The sequence below is a fragment of the Megascapheus bottae genome, unplaced genomic scaffold, assembly GCF_031878675.1.
Source record: "Megascapheus bottae isolate mThoBot1 unplaced genomic scaffold, mThoBot2.hap1 HAP1_SCAFFOLD_87, whole genome shotgun sequence".
NCBI lineage: Eukaryota > Metazoa > Chordata > Mammalia > Rodentia > Geomyidae > Megascapheus > Megascapheus bottae.
In genome coordinates this window covers 438,156-456,609 of record NW_028327338.1, presented here as the reverse complement: position 1 = coordinate 456,609, position 18,454 = coordinate 438,156, and positions in this window count along the sequence as shown.

Genomic DNA, 18,454 nt, shown 5'->3' with positions numbered 1-18,454 from the left:
ATCTCAGCCTCCTGAATAGCTAGGTTTACAGGCATGAGCCACCATGCCCAAGTTGAGTACACTTCTTGATTGTGTTTAAAGACGTTTTTTTTTCACCAGTCCTGGTCCTTGAATTCAGGGCCTGGGCACTGTCCTTGGGCTTTTTCAAGGCTAGACCTCTACTACTTGAGCCACAGCACAATTCCTGGCTTTTTTCTATGTATGTGGTACCGAGGAATCAAACCTGGGTCCTCATGTATGGTAGGTAAGCACTCTACCACTAGGCTAAACAACCAGCTTTGTGTTTAGATTAATCTACTGACAGCCAGTCTCTATGATATTTTATCTTCTACATCTGCCAACCTCAGAAGTTACATATGGTTGTGACTGGATTGTAATCTTCATTGTTTTTAACAAATCTTGGTGCCAGTACTGGAGTTTGAACTCAGGTCCTTGAACTATTGCTTAAGCCTTTCTGCTCAAGGCTGATACTCTACTGACTTGAGCCACATCTCCTTTTCTGGAGTTTTACTGGTCAACTGGTTTAGGAGTGTCAATACAGTATCCTGGCTGTTTTCCAATGGTGAGTTGTCCTCATATTTCTTCCTTCTGGGCAGCTAGGGTTACAGCTATGAGCTCCTAGCTCCTGGGTTGGAGTCATCCGATTTGGCACCTTTCATTTGTCTAATTTTCAGGGGACTAATTTCTTTAGGGGCATAACCGGGATACAATTTATGAGCCAAAACAAAACAAAATATAGTAAAAAAGAACTAGGCGTGTGTATGCACATGCGCTTGCGTGCGTTCGCACATGCAAGAATGCACGCACAAGCTCGCACACGCACACACGCATGAATATTAACAAATATGACCCCAGATGTCATAGAAGAAGCTGATAGTGGTGCAAAGGAAGGAAGATAGGAAGGTCCCTGGAAGTTAGAAGGAGAGAGAGAGAGAGAAGAATGAAAGCGGAAACTGGAGAGAGAGAAAGAAAGGAAGAAAAGGAGTAAAAGGAAAATGAGATTTCTCTTCTTTCTAGAGGAAGAGGAGAAAGAAAAGAAAAAGGAGAAGAAAGAGAAAAGGAGTAGCAGAGGGAAGAAAAGATATAATGATAGTCCAGCGTGATTTTTTTTTACAAAATGCAAACTATAAAAGCCTCACCCCATACCTGCTGCTTCCCAACAAAAATTCCTTCTAAAATTTTTTTTAAATTGAATTCAACATGAAGGTAGAAGTTTGAACATGGCCTTTGTAAATCATGTAGAGCCTATTTCTGAAATTCCTCCTCTACATTCCTTTGTATTATTTACAGCCCCCATACATATTCACCTTCAACTTCTTGTTCTTCATTTTCAAAAAAATTGATCCTACCTTCACTTCCTGTTTCTAACTGGTGTGTTTCTATTACTATTCGCAGGTCTCAGTTTCTGTTCTGCCCTTTACAGTCCTTACTTTGGTTTCTGATCAAACACAACTATTGAAACTATCTGATGAAGGGCTAACAAGCTGGCATGAACAAAGTTGGCATGGGTGTTTGTGTTTGTTGCTCAGCAACAATCTAACATATATGAGTATTCAGTAGATATTGGTCTAATGATTTGATAGCCTTTGAACAGGGATAGGGTAGTAGTGTTGTTAATTGGGTAAGGAGAGGAAAGTGGCTTCCTGGGGAAGAAAGTTTGAGATAAAAATTATCTGACTTTGATTCTGTGTGTTTGAAAGCTGTTTGGTATTTTTGTTCTGGACCTTATTCTGTGCCTGAAGGTTAAACTTGAACAACATAATGGTTTTCCTCCTTCCCTTCCTTCCTTCCTTCCTTCCTTCCTTCCTTCCTTCCTTCCTTCCTTCCTTCCTTCCTTTCTTCCTTCCTTCCTTCTTTCCTTTCTTCCCCGCTCTCACAGCTCCACTTACAGCTTTTTGCTGGTTAGTTGGAGATACGACTCTCATGGACTTTCCTGCCTGGGCTGGCTTCAAACTTCAGTCTTCAGATTGCAGCCTTCCTGAACAGCTAGGATTATAGGCATGAGCACCGGTACCTAGAAAATATTGCCTTTAAAAAAATCATCACTGACTCATTTGTCCAGTAAACTCTTGCTGATCCATTCTCAGTTGCATGGCCTAGCTTTATCACAGGCCATTGGTTCTGGGGGACAGAGTGCTTGCAAGTCATTTTCTTTTTAAGTTCGGTAGGTTGATGTTGCTGTTAACTTTTATCATTGGGCCTGTAGAATTCTCTGTTAGCTCCGCCTGAGCACATGCATAAATAAAGATGACTGCAGCTGAGCCCCCATTCTCTGCCATTTAAATCCGAATTCATCTCACTCTGGGATAGTGGTGTCAAAATTTCATTTATGCATTGGTTGGAGGAATTTCAGGAGCAACTTTCTGTTAAAAATTATTCTGCAATAATAAATATTTAATTTCTTTGCAAGGATGAGATCACAGTATTTATCTACTCATGGAAAGATAGGTATTCTTTTTAAAAGATCCAACACTATTTGTTTGTTTGTTTTGACTCCAGTTTGGATCTTAGAATTGTACCCCCCGTAATTCTGGATTCATGGTACACTGTCTCATCAATTAAGTGTATGGTGTGCACAGAGTTCCTTGTGCACTTTGTGTGATTTCACAACTAATCCGGTTGCAAATGGTATTGTCCCCAGTTTCAGGATAATGGTTTCTTCAGTTTTCTTCCAGAAATAGGGCCTCTTAGGCCTGGGAGTTTGGCTTACTGGTGGAGTGCTTTCCTAGCATGCATGAAGACCTGGGTTCAATTCTTTGGGTACCACATACATAAAACAAGCCAGATATGGTGCTGTGGTTCAAGTGGTAGTGCTAGCCTTGAGAAAACCCAAGAACAGTGCTTAGGCCCTGAGTTAAACCCCCAGGATTGGCAAAGGAGGAGGAGGAGGAGGAAGAAGAAGAAGAAGAAGGAGGAAGAGGAGGAGGAGGAGGAGGAGGAGGAGGAGGAGGAAGGCCCCCTCCACTTGGGGTCCCAGGTCCTTGACTTTGATCACAGAATAAAAATTTCTGGACAAGTCACGATGGCAGGAAAACTTGGCAGAGCTTTGTTGAGCAAGCAGGCAAGCAGAAAGGCAGGGGCATATGGTAACGTAGAGCGACTGCAAAGGAAGACATCAGGGATATGTGTATAGAAGGCAGGGTCTAGCTTAAAGTGATTCCGGGGCACTTGTTTTCCTTTGTTCTCACACCTGGGACATTTAACCACTCTTTGTGTTCTGTTTTATCACTGGGTTCAGGGTCTCTAAGACTGACTGGTTCATTAAACTTTGATCATTGAGTTTGGGCCTCCCTTCAGGGAAGGAATGTCTTTTGCTACACAGGTTTTCAAGATAGATATCCATCCTTGTGTAGCACTTTGTGCTGGGGTGGTGGTGGTGGGTCATTTTCCACGTATTTGCTTTTCCAGGATACATGTCTTTTTTTTTAAGCACTGTCCTTGCTCAGTTTTCAGAGCTTGGTAGCTATGTTGAGCCAGCAGATCAGATAGTAAAAGTTGCTCTTACTCTTTTCTTTTCCTTTGTACTAATATTGCAACTTAAGAAGAAGTATAAAGGTTGAAGCGAAGAAAATAGTTTCTACGTATAATGTTTGTTTCTCAATTCCTGGCTGCTGTTTGCTATGCTTCATTTTCCCTGATCTACTGTTTTATTTAGTACCTCCTCCTTATTATTTTTTTTAATCCATCCCTTAGCTGATGGGTGTCCTTTATTGAAACTTTGAGTTTCGCGTAATGTGGAGCTGATTGATTGTCCAGGGTATGAATATTCATGTAAACAACAAAGTCTTTTCCAAATTACTTTTATCACACTGTCCTCTTCCATGTAACGTTAGGAGAGACTCATGATCAGCAAACTGGAAAACTCATGGGGGTTTCTTGCTGTGTGTCTACAAAATATGCTTGACGAGGTATATTAGTCCAGTCTCTGTTTTTCTTTTGTCTTTTGGTGATACTGTGGTTTGAACTCAGGACTCTGTGTTCACTAAGCAGGAGTACTGTCACTCTTGAGTCATGTTCCCAGCCATTTTTTTAAACTTTTTTTCCTTTTTCATATATTTTAAATTGTAATTAATAGAAGGGTTACATTATATTCACCAGATAGAAGGTGCATAACTTCACAAACATTGATACCCTTTCTTATATCTTGGTCCCCATCTTGTTTTACCCCTTTCCTATCCTATTTCAAATAACCAAATAAACATATATACAATATATCAGATAACAAGGTAAAATACTGTAACATTATGAGATAAGATTAGTTTTCAAATAGGGTCTTGACCATAATCCAACATAGCTCTACTCATTGAATAGCCAGGATCACAGACATGAGCTATCCCATCTGGCAGGTAGGTTGAGATGGGGTCTCATTAACTTTGTTTTGAGGTTGGTTTGAACTCTGATCTTCTAGATCTCTAACTTCATAGTAGCTGGGATTATAAGCAACCAGCTTCCTCATCCAGCCTTTTAGTCTAGTCTTGAGTTACAGCCCCCTGACCACCAAAGAGAGAAAAGGTCTTATTGTTTAAAGATATTTCCTTTTCTGTGAACTCGTCATTTATCTCTTTGCTCATTTCTCTATTGAAGACACTTTCCTTATTGGTAAGTAGAAATTCTTTATAAATTATTCCCAATTTTTATAAATTATTTCCCAATTTGTTTTTTTTTGCTTTCTTGAAAGTTTCTCCTCTTAATTTAGATATAGTAAAAATCAATTATTTATTTTATACAGTTATTTAAGAAATTCATATTCTCTCCATGGATCAGAGAGATAATGAAGTACTTAAGCCAAAGTCCTAAAGTTGGCTTCTGTCATTCAGGTTCTTAATCTTCCCCATCCTTCCTGTTAAGCTGTTGCAGAGCCAATGTCTGTTGTCTAGCAAGGACACTGCTGGGTACTTTTGAGGGAAAGATATGAAATTTTTGTCTCAAATTGGTTTTCCTTAGTTAGTTGTTTAACTTCTCTAAGCCTCAGCTTTCTGCCTTCTAAAGGGGCATAAGGCTTCCGTGGAGTGTGAAATTGTTGTGATAATTAGTGACTTTGTGATTCCTTCATCCAGGGCTCTAGATAGGAAGGAAATGAACACCTGTCTGCCTACCAGTAGCTGCTCCGCTGGGAACAGCTGGAAGGGAGATTAGGTTAGTCAGGGCTCTCCAGAGTCAATAGAGATGAAGCAGATAGGAAAATAAGAGAGATGGAAACAACTGGTGCTGAAATCCTAGCTACTCAGGAGGCTCTCAGGATTGTGGTTCAAAGCCAGCCTGGGCAGGAAGTTTCCTGTTATAGCTGGGAATACAGGGACACGTCACCAAGCCCAGATCTCCATTGAGAAGGCATCTCTCAAACTTTTCTTTCCAAGACTGGATTCAAAGTGTGATCCTCTCAATGTGAGCCTCCTTACTAGCCAGGATTGTAAGTGTAAGCCATCAAATGTCTGGTTTTGGTCGTCTTTAAGCTTTAAAATCTTTGTTTGTCACTTATGGGTCCAAGTGGTGTCTGGTCTTAATGAGTGTTCCCATTCATAGATATTTAGATATCTTTTGTATGTTCATTGCTCACTGGGTTCCAAACCTTTATATATGAAAGAAGAGATGCCCTAAATATGGTGTCTGTTAGTTGCAGCTCCCCTCCCCACAAAACCTAGACCTGTACAAGTTAGACCCACCTAGGATCTCACAACTAGCTGCTCACATTCTCCTGGCTGTTGATGGCCTTGAGAGCTTCAGGAAGCTTCGTAAGCCTGGCACGGTTGGGTTTCCCTGATTAGTGACTGAAGTAATATTCTAAATGGAGCACGAGTGCCAGAGTATTAAAAATACCTCCTGGTTTTGAATAAGAAGCTGCCACATTCCCAGGACAGCAGGGCTATATCTGGAGGAGCAGCTGCCAGCTGCCTCCTGGGCTCCCCCAGACAGCTGACACCATGGGCTCCCCATTCTCCAGTCCCCCCCCACCCCTGCTTCCCCTGAGCAAGTCTCCACCTGCAAAGGCTGCCAAGGCAGCCACCATGGGCTTCTCCTCCTGACTCCACCTCCACCGCCCTGCTCAGAGCCTGAAATACTGGAGCTGTGAACTTGAACTTGATAAAAGACTATCAAGTGTCTCCAGGCACCCCTGAGATTCAGGGCTCATCTGGCTCTGTGTGGCTAGAAGGAGAAGAGACATCTTTACTATTACGGGTTTGTGAAATGAATCAACTTAGAGGATAGATACCCTTTGCTCCTTAGGATGAGCTGGGGATAGTGCCAAGGTCTTGGGGTATCTTCTGTTAACTTCTTTTACTCTTGAGATATCTTCTGTTAAGCTCAGTTAGCCTAACACATTTTTCACCAGGTTTTACAACTTTATCTTAGTCACCTTTGTATAGGCTATGGACTTAGTATGCGCTCATTTGCTGAGGGGACAAATAAAACAATGGAGGAATCTAGGTGCTGGTAGCTTATGGCTGGAATCCAGCTATACCAGAAGCTGAGAATGAGAGGATTTCAATAGCTGAACAAATCAGCTATTATTCGTATATGTAACAAAACAATACTAGTGTCATTGTCTTACCCAACACTTTGTACTTCCTAAAAAGTTAGCTTGAAAGTAGCCTGGCCAAAAAAAGTCAGTAAATGAATTAATTAGTTAGTAAAATGTCAGGCTAGAGGTGGGGCTCAATTGGTAGCCAACTAAGTATGAGCAAGGTCCTGACTTCCAATCTTAGTTACCCTTGAAACAGCAATAAAAGATCATAAAAAAGAAAAACAGGAGGGACGCTTCCACGGATCCCACACCAACTGGAGTTTTGAAATGCTAGTTTGCATCTGTACATTAAAATTTTAATTCCACCATCTTTTTTTCAAGTTTGCCCCATTCCGTGGAGTCTCTTTAAATAAAAGATCAAAGCAATAAACATGGCTCTCTGTTGTTTTGTAGAACTGATGGCCTAGTCCAGGGGCCCTGTTAGGGGAGAGAGATTTGTTTACCCTCCTTCCAGGACCAGTAACTACTGTGATAATCTTGTGAAAAGGCCAAGTGGTTATACAAAGATTTTGCTGAGACTCAGGAAATCAAAACACAGAAGAATGCAAGTACCAAAGGAAAAAAGAAGCATTAAATTTTACATCTGTGAGAGTCCAGGAGGAAACTTTAAAAAGAGGTGCAACTTGCATTATAGAAAAACTTATGACCCAGGAGAGGCTTGCTTGCTTGCTTGCTTGATTTATTTATTTATTTAATTATTTTTATCTGAGCAGTTCGAAGGGCAGTACAGGATAAGGGGAACAGAAACTTCATGCCCAGGAATGGCTTGTGAGTCGGATGCTGTGGTTTATATCTCACAAGTCAACGCTGCTGTCATTGTTTGATTTATCATTTCATACTTTCTGTGAAACCTTGATGTTTAATAGCATGTTTGCAGGTGTAATTCAGTTAAAATCTAGGCCATTAGGTTGGTGATCAGTGTCCTTATGAACAGGAAAGTTTAGAGGCAGACACCCAAAGAGCTGAGAATGCTGCATGACAGCAGGACACAGAGGCAGATGACCTGTGAAGATGGTGCCAGAAGTTGGAATGATGTTGCCACAAGCCATGGAAGGGTGGGGCCTGTCAGAACCTGGGAAGACCCTCCTCTTCTGGAAGCTGCAGAGGAGTATGGCCCTGCTCAGGCTTGTGACCGCAGCTACACAGAAGGCTCAGACCTAGAGGATCTTAGTAACTGAACAAATGAGTTGCTATCTAACAACTCAATGCTGGTATCATTGACTTACCCGTCATTTCCTACTTCTTATGAAGTTCATTGATGACAGCCTGGCCAGAAATGTCAACAAGACTCTATTCTCCAACCAATTAGCAAAAGTCAGGAGTTGTGGCTTAGTACTTTCACATAATACTTCCAGCCTCTAGGACAGTGCATTTTCTGTTTTGAGCCACCCAGATTGTAGAATGTGTTACAGCAGCTAGAGCAAACTTATATACTTGGTGTAGTTGGTCTGTTTCAACTACCAAGCTAGTTATCAGCTATATTCTGCAAGTGATGAAGGAAATTGCTGGAATGGCAGCTGCCAAGCTGTGTGACAAGGATCCTAGATGCCTCTGACACAGAATCTGCCTTTGCAAAGATGCCCTTCCTCAGCAAGGGTAACTCCTTCAGAAGGCCTCTTGTACATGGTGGACAGGTGAGTTTGATTTTCTTAGGATTCATCAACTCCTGGGAATGTAGCTGAACAGTGCCCCAGCCAGGCTCAAGAGGAAGAATTTGAATCTGATGTCATATGAGTTCCTCGATGCCTTATGCTCATACTTGTTCGTTCAGGCCACATCAGTTTCCTTGCGGTGTCTTCTGATTTTGAAGCAGCTTTTGTTTGGTGGGTGGGTTTGTTTTTATTTTTGTTTTTGCTGGTACCAGGGTTTGACCTCAAGGCCTTGTGCTTGCTTGCTTTATCATTTGAGGTAGACCTTCAACCCAGCTTTTTGCTTATTATTTGGTTATCATCATCGTTCTTATTTTTATTGTCATCATCACCATCATTTATTGGTGTTAAATGATCTTTAAGTACAAAGGGGTTTTAATTCAATGTGATAATTTGTGAGAACAATGCATCATAATCAGTATCACCTCTTCCACAAGTCTCCCCCACTTCTTCCACCTCTCCCCTCAAGTTTCCTGGTTCTACTTTTACACATGTACAGTAAATGTAATGACTATATTTACCTTCTGAGCACTCCCCCCTTGACTAGCACCCAGTACCCCTTCTATTCTCATTATTTTCCCTAAGAGCTAAGTTAGCATCTGACACACACACACACACACACACACACACACACACACACACACCCCACAGTATATATTCACCTATATTCACAAATATTCGTGCTCATATAATTTTAAGAATTTCATCTCTCCCTTAACACAATATATGGTATTCATTTGTTTTGTCGGTCCTGGGCGTGGTCTCAGGGTATGAGCACTGTCCTTGGCTTTTCTCAAGGCTAGAGCTCTACCACTTGAGCCACAGCACCCCTTCTGGCTTTTTTCTATGTATATGGTACTAAGGAATCAAACCTGGGTCTTCGTGCATGCTAGGCAAGCACTCTACCACTAGGCCAAACTCCCAGCCCCCATGGTATTCATTTTGTTAAACTGTAAATTAATGAAAGGAGTTATAGTCCTGGAATCCTCCTATGGTATACTACACTTTCATCCATTTGTTTGTCTATATATGCATATAACCTTATGTATGTTTTCATATATGTTAATAATTTAGATATAATTTCCTCATTTGAAATTGTGAATTGTCCTCTCTCTCTTTCCCCACCTCCAAGTTTTTCAATTTCGCTGCAAATGCTGTGTTATTCTTCCTGATGGATGAGTAACATTCCGTTATATATATGTATATCTATACATACATATATGTATATATAAATTCCATTATCTAGATATAGCACATTTCCTTGATCTACTCATATATTGTAGGGCATCTAGGCTGTTTTCATAACTTGACTGTGTTGAATATTGCAGCAGTGGGCATGAATCTGCAGGTGTTTTTATTGTATCCTGGCTTGTAATTTTTTTTGCTCAATAGTGATTGCTGATTAATTTTAAACTAGAGTCTCTCCAAGTTTTCTGCCCAAGATAGATTTAAACTGCAGCCATGCAGATCTTAGCTTCCTGAGTAGCTGGAATTATACACATGAGCTACCAGTGTTCAGCTTTATGTATAATTTCTTTTTTAACATAAGATCCTTTCACTCAAACTCATGGAGAGAGTTCAGTGTGAGGCTCCTCATTATATCTGTCATGTTTATTTTTGCTTGCTTGTTTTGTTGTCATTTTTAGGTTTGTGAATGTTAGCTCATAGAAAGCTTTTTACTTACTTCACTATGTTCTCCCCTTCTCTCCCCTCGTCCTCCTCCTGCTCCTCCTCCTCCTCCTTCATCTTCTTTTTATGTCGGTCATGGGGCTTGAACTCTGGACCTAGGCACTGTCCCTGAGCTCTTCAGCTTAAGGCTAGCGCTCTATCACTTGAGCCACAGCACCACTTCCAGTTTTCTCGTGGTTAATTGGAGATTAGAGTCTTACGGACTTTCTTTTGTGCCTGAGCTGGTTTTGAACCATAATCTTCAGCTCTCAGCCTCCCAAGTAGCTAGGATTATAGGTGTGAACCACCAATGCCTGGATCCCTACAAGCTTATCAGCATCTGATTGACACAGAAACATACAACCGCTCCCCCCCACACCTGGTATATATTCACAAATACATACACACATATAATTTTAACAGTTTCATGTGACTAGAAGTAGACAATAGTAGCCCTTTTGGGGGGAGGGGGAGTGTTGGAGCTTGAACTCAGGGCTTTGGGCTCTCCCTAGGCCTTTTTGTTTAAGACTGGAACTCTACCAGTTACACCTCCACTTCTGGCTTTTTGCCTGGTTAATTGGAAAAAGTAGCTCACAGACATTTCTGTGTAGGCTGGCTTTGAATGGTGATCCTCAGATCTTAGCTTCCTGAGTAGCTACTCATTATAAGCATGAGTCACTAGCAATGGGGAATAGTAGACTTTTCAGGATAATTCTTCCAGAATAATGCCAAGTTGGTGTGTTTTAGCAATGGCGCATTCTCCTTATTACACAGCAGTACACTTTTAGTGGCTGTACCGTAGTGGATTTATCCATCTCCTCCTGGAGGATAATTGGGATTTTTCCAGTTTTTCTTATGCACTGCACAAACTGTAAAATGTTATGTTTGCCTTTAAGTATAGTTTTGTTTTTGACCCATGATTATTTACAAATGTGCTTTCACATTTTGGAGTTCATTTTCTCAGAGATTCTCTATAGCTGAATTGTAAGGTAATTCTATTATGATCCTAACAACCTACTTTGTGTCATTCAGTTATTCTATATTGCTTAGTATTTGTTTTATAATGTGAGATATGGTCTCTTGTTAAGTAAGTGTTTTTGACTTTAGTTAAATTTTCTATGTTCTTGCTGTCTTTTCCATCTTCTATTTCTATCACGGAGGAACTTACATTGAGGTCTCTATAATCATCATAATTATTATACAATATAATGTAATCATAATTATAAATTCATTTATTATTTTAATTGGTACAGCTTTTGTTTCATGCATTTATATTCTGTATTTACATTCTTTTTTCTCCATTTTTTATTGTAATTAGTAGAGGGGTTACAGTTATGTTTGCCAGATAGAAGGTGCATTACTTCACACACGTTGATACCCCTTCTCATGTTTTTGTCCCAATTACCTCCACCCTTTCCCCTCAACTTGTTTTCCCCCTTCCCTTTCCTATTTAAAATAAACAAATAAAAAGATAAGATTGTATTTATTTTCATTCATTTGTTACCTGTTGCATTTTATCAAGGAACTGAGTCCTTTATCATTATGTAATGCCTCTCTGTCCATGATATTTTTTCTCTGTTGTCTAACCACTCTATTTTTCATTTAACTAGTGTTTGCATGATGTATCTTCTTACCCTTTTATCTTTCATCTGCCTACAGTATATTTGATATGAGTTTCTTGCTGGCAGCACATAATTGGCTTTTGAATATTTAAAATGAAATTTGTTCTGAACACCTGTCTTTTGATGGTTGTATTTACACCATTTATATTTAATGGATTTGCTTATCGGCTTGGATTTAAGATTTCTATTTTTTTATTTCTTTCTGTTTTGTTCTTCTATTTTTTTTTCTTTCCTGCCTTCTTTTGGGTTACTTAAATTCTTGTAGTATTCTGTTAGGTTGTTCGGTGTACTTTTGAATAGTTAATTTTTTTTTGCCAGTCCTGGGCTTGAACTCAGGGCCTGAGCACTGTCCTTGGATTTTTCTCAAGGCTAGAGCTCTACCACTTGAGCCTCAGCACCACTTCTGGCTTTTTCTAAGTATGTGGTACCAAGGGATCAAACCTGGGTCTTCATGCATGCTAGGCAAGCACACTACCACTTGGCCAAACTCCCGGCCCCCTAGTTAAATATTTTTATAATGGGTATTTTGAAAATGATACTGTGCATATTTATCTTTTCAGAGTGTATCTTTTCAGTGATTTACTGCTTCAAGTGGCATGTGGTTCTTATCAGTTAGCTTTCTTTATACATATCAAAAACTACATCTGACTTATTTTTGCTTTTAGCTATCAAGCATATTTTAGAGAACTCAAGAAAATCATCATCTTTTATAGGTAGATCTGATTGCTTTCAAGATTTTTATTTGTCTTGAGTTTTTATTAGTTTATAGTAACGTGTATGACTCTGGGTTTCTTTAGGGTTCATGAAACATGTTAGCTGTACACATTTTTTGTCCTCTCACACCTAATTTTTAGAAGTTTTCAACGATTATTGCTTCAAATATTTTTTGTCTCCTTTTTGCTTTAGGGCTCTGTTGATAGAAATATTGGGCCTTCTCCCACCCCTGTTTCATAGGTCCTTAATATTCTGGTCATATTTTGTTAGGCAAAATTGTTTTTTTTCTTTTTCTTTCTTTTCCTTTTTTGCCTGTCCTGGGGCTTGAACATTGGGCCTGGGCACTATCTCTAATCTCTTTTTGTTCAAGGCTAGTCCTCTACCACTTGAGCCATAGTGCCATTTCTGGCTTTTTCTCTAATTAACTGGATATGAATCTGATGGACTTTCCTGCTCAGGTTGATCTGCAATAATCAGATCTCATCCTCCACAGTGGCTAGGATTACAGGTGTGAGCCTCTCCTTTTTCTCTCCTTCCTTCCTTCCTTCCTTCCTTCCTTCCTTCCTTCCTTCCTTCCTTCCTTCCTTTCTCCTTCCTTCTTCCCTTCCTCCCTTCCCTTCTTCCCTCCCTCCCTCCCTCCCTCCTCCCCTCCCTCCCTCCCTTCTTCTTTCCTTCTTTTTGTAGTGCTGGGTCTTGAACTTAGGGCCTAATTTTCTTGCTTGATGTTTGTGACCACAACCACTTGGGCTATAGCTCCTCTTTCTGTTTTTTTTTTATTGGCTAATTAGAGCTAGGAGGATCTTGGATTTGTTTGTCTGTTGGTCTTCAAATTGTGATCCTCAAATTGTGAGCCAGTTGAGTAGCTAGGATTATAAGTGTGAGACACGAGGGTCTGGCTCAAAATTAATTGTCTCTCTTATCCTGATTGGATAATTTCTATTAGTTTGCTTCCAAGCTTATCTTTTTTTCCTCTATCATTAGCATTCCATTGAGCCCATCCAGTGAGTTTTTATCTGTAGCTTTCAATTATAGTTATTTTACATCTCTACATAAAATTCCCACTTTGGTTTACTTCATCTTTTCTAATTCTTTAATGAGCATCTCTCTAATATTTCCCTTCCTTCCTTCCCTCCTTCCTTCCTTCCTTCCTTCCTTCCTTCCTTCCTTCCTTCCTCCCTCCCTCCCTCCCTTCCTCCCTCCTTCCCTCTTCCCTCCCTCCCTTCCTTCCTTTTTTTCTTTTCTTGTACCAGTCCTGGGGCTTGAACTCAGCACCTAAGCTCTGTTTTCCTGAGCTTGCTCTCAATTCTAGTACTCTTAAGGCTACAGTTCCACTTATGGCTTTTTGCTGTTGTTATTTATTGGAGATATTCAGGCTCTTGAATAGCTAGGATTATGGGCATGAACTAATGGCACATGGCTTGCCAGTGGCTTTTAATCATGCATACCCATCTTATTCAGTTATGGACAATGCTTTCTCTTTGCCAATTAAAAAGAAAAGGAGCTTTCTCAAAGAAGAAGGATGGAGATCCATGAATAGGATAGACACATTGAGAGGGACCTAGAAACCGAGAGAACCCAACAGACAGGAGGCACTCTCTGCTGTGGGCCCCCAGCTGCTCACTACTGAGGACTTCTCTGCTAGCCGGGATGCCTTTGAGCCCTTTACCTACCCAGAAGCCAAACACATAGATGATCATCCTGTCAAAGTTCCATAGCTGGTCATACATGACTGAAAATGACTTTATTCCTAAATGATGCAGCTGTGTTGGGTTCTTCTAAGACTCATATATGAAGTTTATGTTTCATTTTATTATTTAATTTTACTTCTTCTGTGACAATTCTGGGTCTTGAGCTCAGGGTCCTACCGCTTGAGTTATACCTTCCTTTTTGCTTTTTTGTTGATTAATTAGAAATAAGACTCTCAGACTTTTCTATGTAGGCTAGCTTTTGAACATGCAATGATCAGATCTCAACCTTCTGAGTGGATAGGATTATAGGCATGAGCTACCATCACCCAGTTGAAGCTTCTGCTCTTGATGGGGGCTAGAATTTTCTTCTCTGCAGACAGTGTTCCACTTCTGGAAAAATTACTTTAACATAAAGATCCCCAAGTCTCACATGAAAATAGATGAGAAGACTAGAAGACACCAAAAGTACTTTTAAAAACATTTATGGTATGGTTATGAAGCCAAGCAGGGTTTATAAAGAGTCATTTTATATTTGAAATTGTTTTGTCCAGGGCTGTGCTGGAGGAAATGATTTTTTAAAAAAACATTTTAAGCTCAACAGCATTTAGATGCATCTTCAATGCTGTCATCTTTCTTAGTAAATCTCACATATTAGGTGCCTTTTATTGCTCTAAGAACCTTTAGACTGAACTCAAGTGAGGTTCCAGCTGTGATTCCCTGGATCATTGGGGGACCACTGAGGTAACTCCAACATTCTGGTTTTTCTTTTTGTTAGTCCCTGGGCTTGAACTCAGGCTGAACACTTTCCTTGGGCTTTCTCAAAGCTAGAGCTCTTCCACCTGAGCCACAGCACCACTTCTAGCTTTTTCTACGCATGCGGTACCGAGGAATCGAATCTGGGTCTTCACACATGCCACCAACATTCTGTTTACTTCCCCTACTCTAGCCATGTGTAGAGTAGCAAGTGCGCATGAAAAGCATGTATGTATGTGTGTGTTTATGTCTGTGTGTGATCACGTATGCTCACATACACTGATCCTTCAATCAGTATGGACTTTCATCTCCTCATCTGAGGTCTTTCTGTTACAGTCAGCCCTCTGTCTCTGTGGGTTCTGTATCTATACATTAATCTACTGTGGAGCAAAAATGTTATTAGACTTGTGATAGTTGTGTCTGTACCCAGTCGCTATGGACATTCTTCTTCAGTTATCATCCCCTTAACAATAACAACTTTTTTAAGTAGTGTGTGCATTGTTCAATGATTTCAAGTTCACTGGAGCATGTATTTAGGTGCCATGTATATACTGTGCCATCTTACATAAAGGATGTGTGCCTCTGCAGGGTTTGCATCTTAGATGCTGTAGGGTATCTTAGAGCCAAGGGAAGAATACTTCTCTGGGGTTTGGCCTGTATAAGCAACTGGGGCTCTGCCCAATCCCCAGCTTCTGATTTCGGGCTGTGACAGTAGATTAGGGATGGTAGGGGCAATGACTGAACTCCTGACAGTGATTGGCAAAAATTTTTCATTTTCAATGGTGGGTCTGCCTGTGTCTGGTCAGAGCTCACCTCTGAAAACCTCCCAGTGTTACTCCTGCCCACACACAGATGCCAGCCTTGTGTTATCCTCATGGTGGTCCCTGAAAGCCAGGCTGCCAGGCTGTGGGGCAGCACACAGCAGCTGTAAACCCAGATGGAAGGTCTGTTTGAGAGTGGGGAAGAGCTATTTGGGGGCATCAGGTCAAGCCTCATTCTGGGTCTGGATTGCTCAGTTTTCTTTCCCACTGTTTGGTGTGCTTGAAAAATCACAGCAGCTTGCAGTCCCTGGCATAGGACATGTTTGATTAGCTGACTTACCATGGAAGATGGCTCAGCAGGGAAAGAGTCTAAAGAGATTAAAAGTTACAATGTTCATCTCCCATGACAGGGGCACCTGATCTGTATTTTAACTACTCATTTGATTGGGGCAGCTGCCTGATGGTACATAGCTTTGGTTGTGCTGTGAGGTAGGCAGCCATCTATGGAACACCTGAATTTCACTCTCCTATCTAAACTCCTCCTCCACAGGCTCCCCAGTGTCTGCTCAACTGCTATCATTTATCATTTTCCAAGGGATGGGTTGTGCGTGTCTTTCTTTGTCTCTGGGCTCTTTCTCTATGCTTTCATCCTGCGCAATAGCTTTACATGTTTACTCTCTTTTTTTATTTTGCCAGTCCTGGGCTTGAGCTCAGGGCCTGAACACTGTCCTTGGGCTTTCTCAAATCTAGAGCTCTACCACTTGAGCCTCAGCACTACTTCTGGCTTTTTTTTTCTATGTACATGGTACTGAGGAATCGAACCCGAGTCTTTGTGCATGCTAGGCAAGCACTCTACCACTAGGCCAAACTCCCGGCCTATATGTTTACTCTTTAGTATAAATGCTATTCCCCCCTTCCAGACTTTTCCCAAGCCTTAAGATCAACCAGAACATTTCACAGACATCTTCCCTTCAGTACATCCCCAAGAGTATTCTCTGACCTCCTTCTATCCAGATTTGCCCAACCCCACAGTACAGCTCTTACAGTTCTTCAGCTGTTCCAGTGCAAAGCATCGATCACCCCTAGTCACTCCATTCTTCCTCACACTTGACATTTACTTGGATGGATGCACTAACTGCATAAGGAACTAAACGAGGTAGAGGGAAAACACCATCTCTTCTCAGAGGATTCTTAAAATCTCTCCATATGTGCCCCTTGCTCTTGAGGGCCAGAAGAGAGAGTGGAGGCTCCAGGAAAAGGGTGTGAAAGGAATCTTGGTAGGAGACCAAGATGCCTGTCCTAGGACAAAGATCAGCCATACCTTGGCTGACTAGAAGGGTCAAGCATTAATTAGTGATAAAATGGTGTGTGTGTGTGTGTGTGTGTGTGTGTGTGTGTGTGTGTGTGTGTGTGTGTGTTGGTCCTGGGGCTTAAACTCAGGGCCCGGTTGTTTTTCCTGAGTTTTGTTTTGGTGTTGGTGTTTGACTCAAGACTAGCACTCTAACACTTTGAGCCATAGCTCCACTTGTAGCTTTTTTGGTGGTTAATTGGAGATGAGAGTCTCACAGACTTTGCTACCTGGGATGCCTTTGAGCTGTGATTCTCAGATCTCAGCCTCCTGAGTAACTAGGATTATAGGAGGGTGGCACTGTTGCCGGTGAGCATACTTAAGTAACCTTGGCGTCATTGGCATCCTGCTGGGACCAAGGAGAAGGACTTGAAGGAATAGAGAAATGTCTTCTTGTCTTCCTCCTTTGGGGTTCTGATTGCTCAGTGAACTAGTTACAGTAAACATGCCACGTCAGTCTCTAAGACTTTTGAAAGGTGTTCCATTAAACTTAAAACCTGAGCTCATACAGAGTCCTACACGAACCATCTGACCACCCATACAGGGGCCTTCTCTTCCTCCCTGGGGCACCTGCAGCTCTAGGAACTTTGCATATGATCTGGTCTCCTAGATATGTTTTCAATGTTTCCTTCTTTAAAAATAATTTTATTTTGATGCCAGTACTGGGGCTTGAAATCACCACTTGGGCACTGTCCCTTAGTTTTTTTTTTTTTGGCTGAAATATAGCACTCTAGAGCCACTTGAGTTACAGCTCCATTTCCAGCTTTTTGGTAGTTAGTAGGAGAAAAGAGTCTCGTAGACTTACTTGCCCAGGTTGGCTTTGATCTCCAGATCTCAGCCTCCTAAGTAGCTAAGATTATAGCTATGGGCCACTTACACTCAGCTTCTTTGTCAATTTTTAATGAGCTTCTCCATAGAATTACCAATGTCAGAACATGATTTGTTATTCTTTGTCTCTCTGGACCTATCACATTGGCTACCTGTTTCTCTGTGAGGATAGATGTATTAGCTTTCTATCAATGTTAAGAAGTACCTGAGAGAATCAATTGTCTTATAAAGAGGGGGGGGTTATTCTGCTCAAGTTTCAATCCATGATCCTTTGGCTCTGTTGCTGCAGGCTGATGACAACGGAGTGCTTCATGGTCAGAGTTCATGGCACAACAGGTGTATTCTCATCCTGGTGATTGGGAAGTAAATAGAGAAAAAGAGGAACCAGAATCCTCCTGCAAGATACCACCCCTAATGGCCTTATTTCCTTCCACATCAGGTTCCACCTCTTAAAGGTTCCAGCATTCTGATAATGCCATGGTCTGGGAAACAAGACTTTAAATGCATATGTAGTTGAGGAACACACCAGCTCCAAACTACAACAGCAGATTCTCTGTGCTTAATCATAGTTATTCTCTGTGCCTCACAGAAACTCTTGATGTGTGTTAGGATGTCACAGATATTTGTTAAGTGTGGGCATAAAATTTTGCTTTATTTACTGACATGCTGATATTCCTGTGAGGAGCTATTTCTGCTTGGGGTAAGGCACCAAGTAGAGATGTCTCCATGCCTCTTTGTTGAGCAGAGAAAATGAGGGAAGTGGTAGGTACTGGGAAGGTAATGATGCCTCAGTTTCAGGGCAATTTAATTGCATGGCTTCCTTCTTAGGCAATGTGATTGACAAGGTCATATGTTTTCTAAAAATTTGCAAAAGTAAGTCCCTTACTCTGAGCTATTACA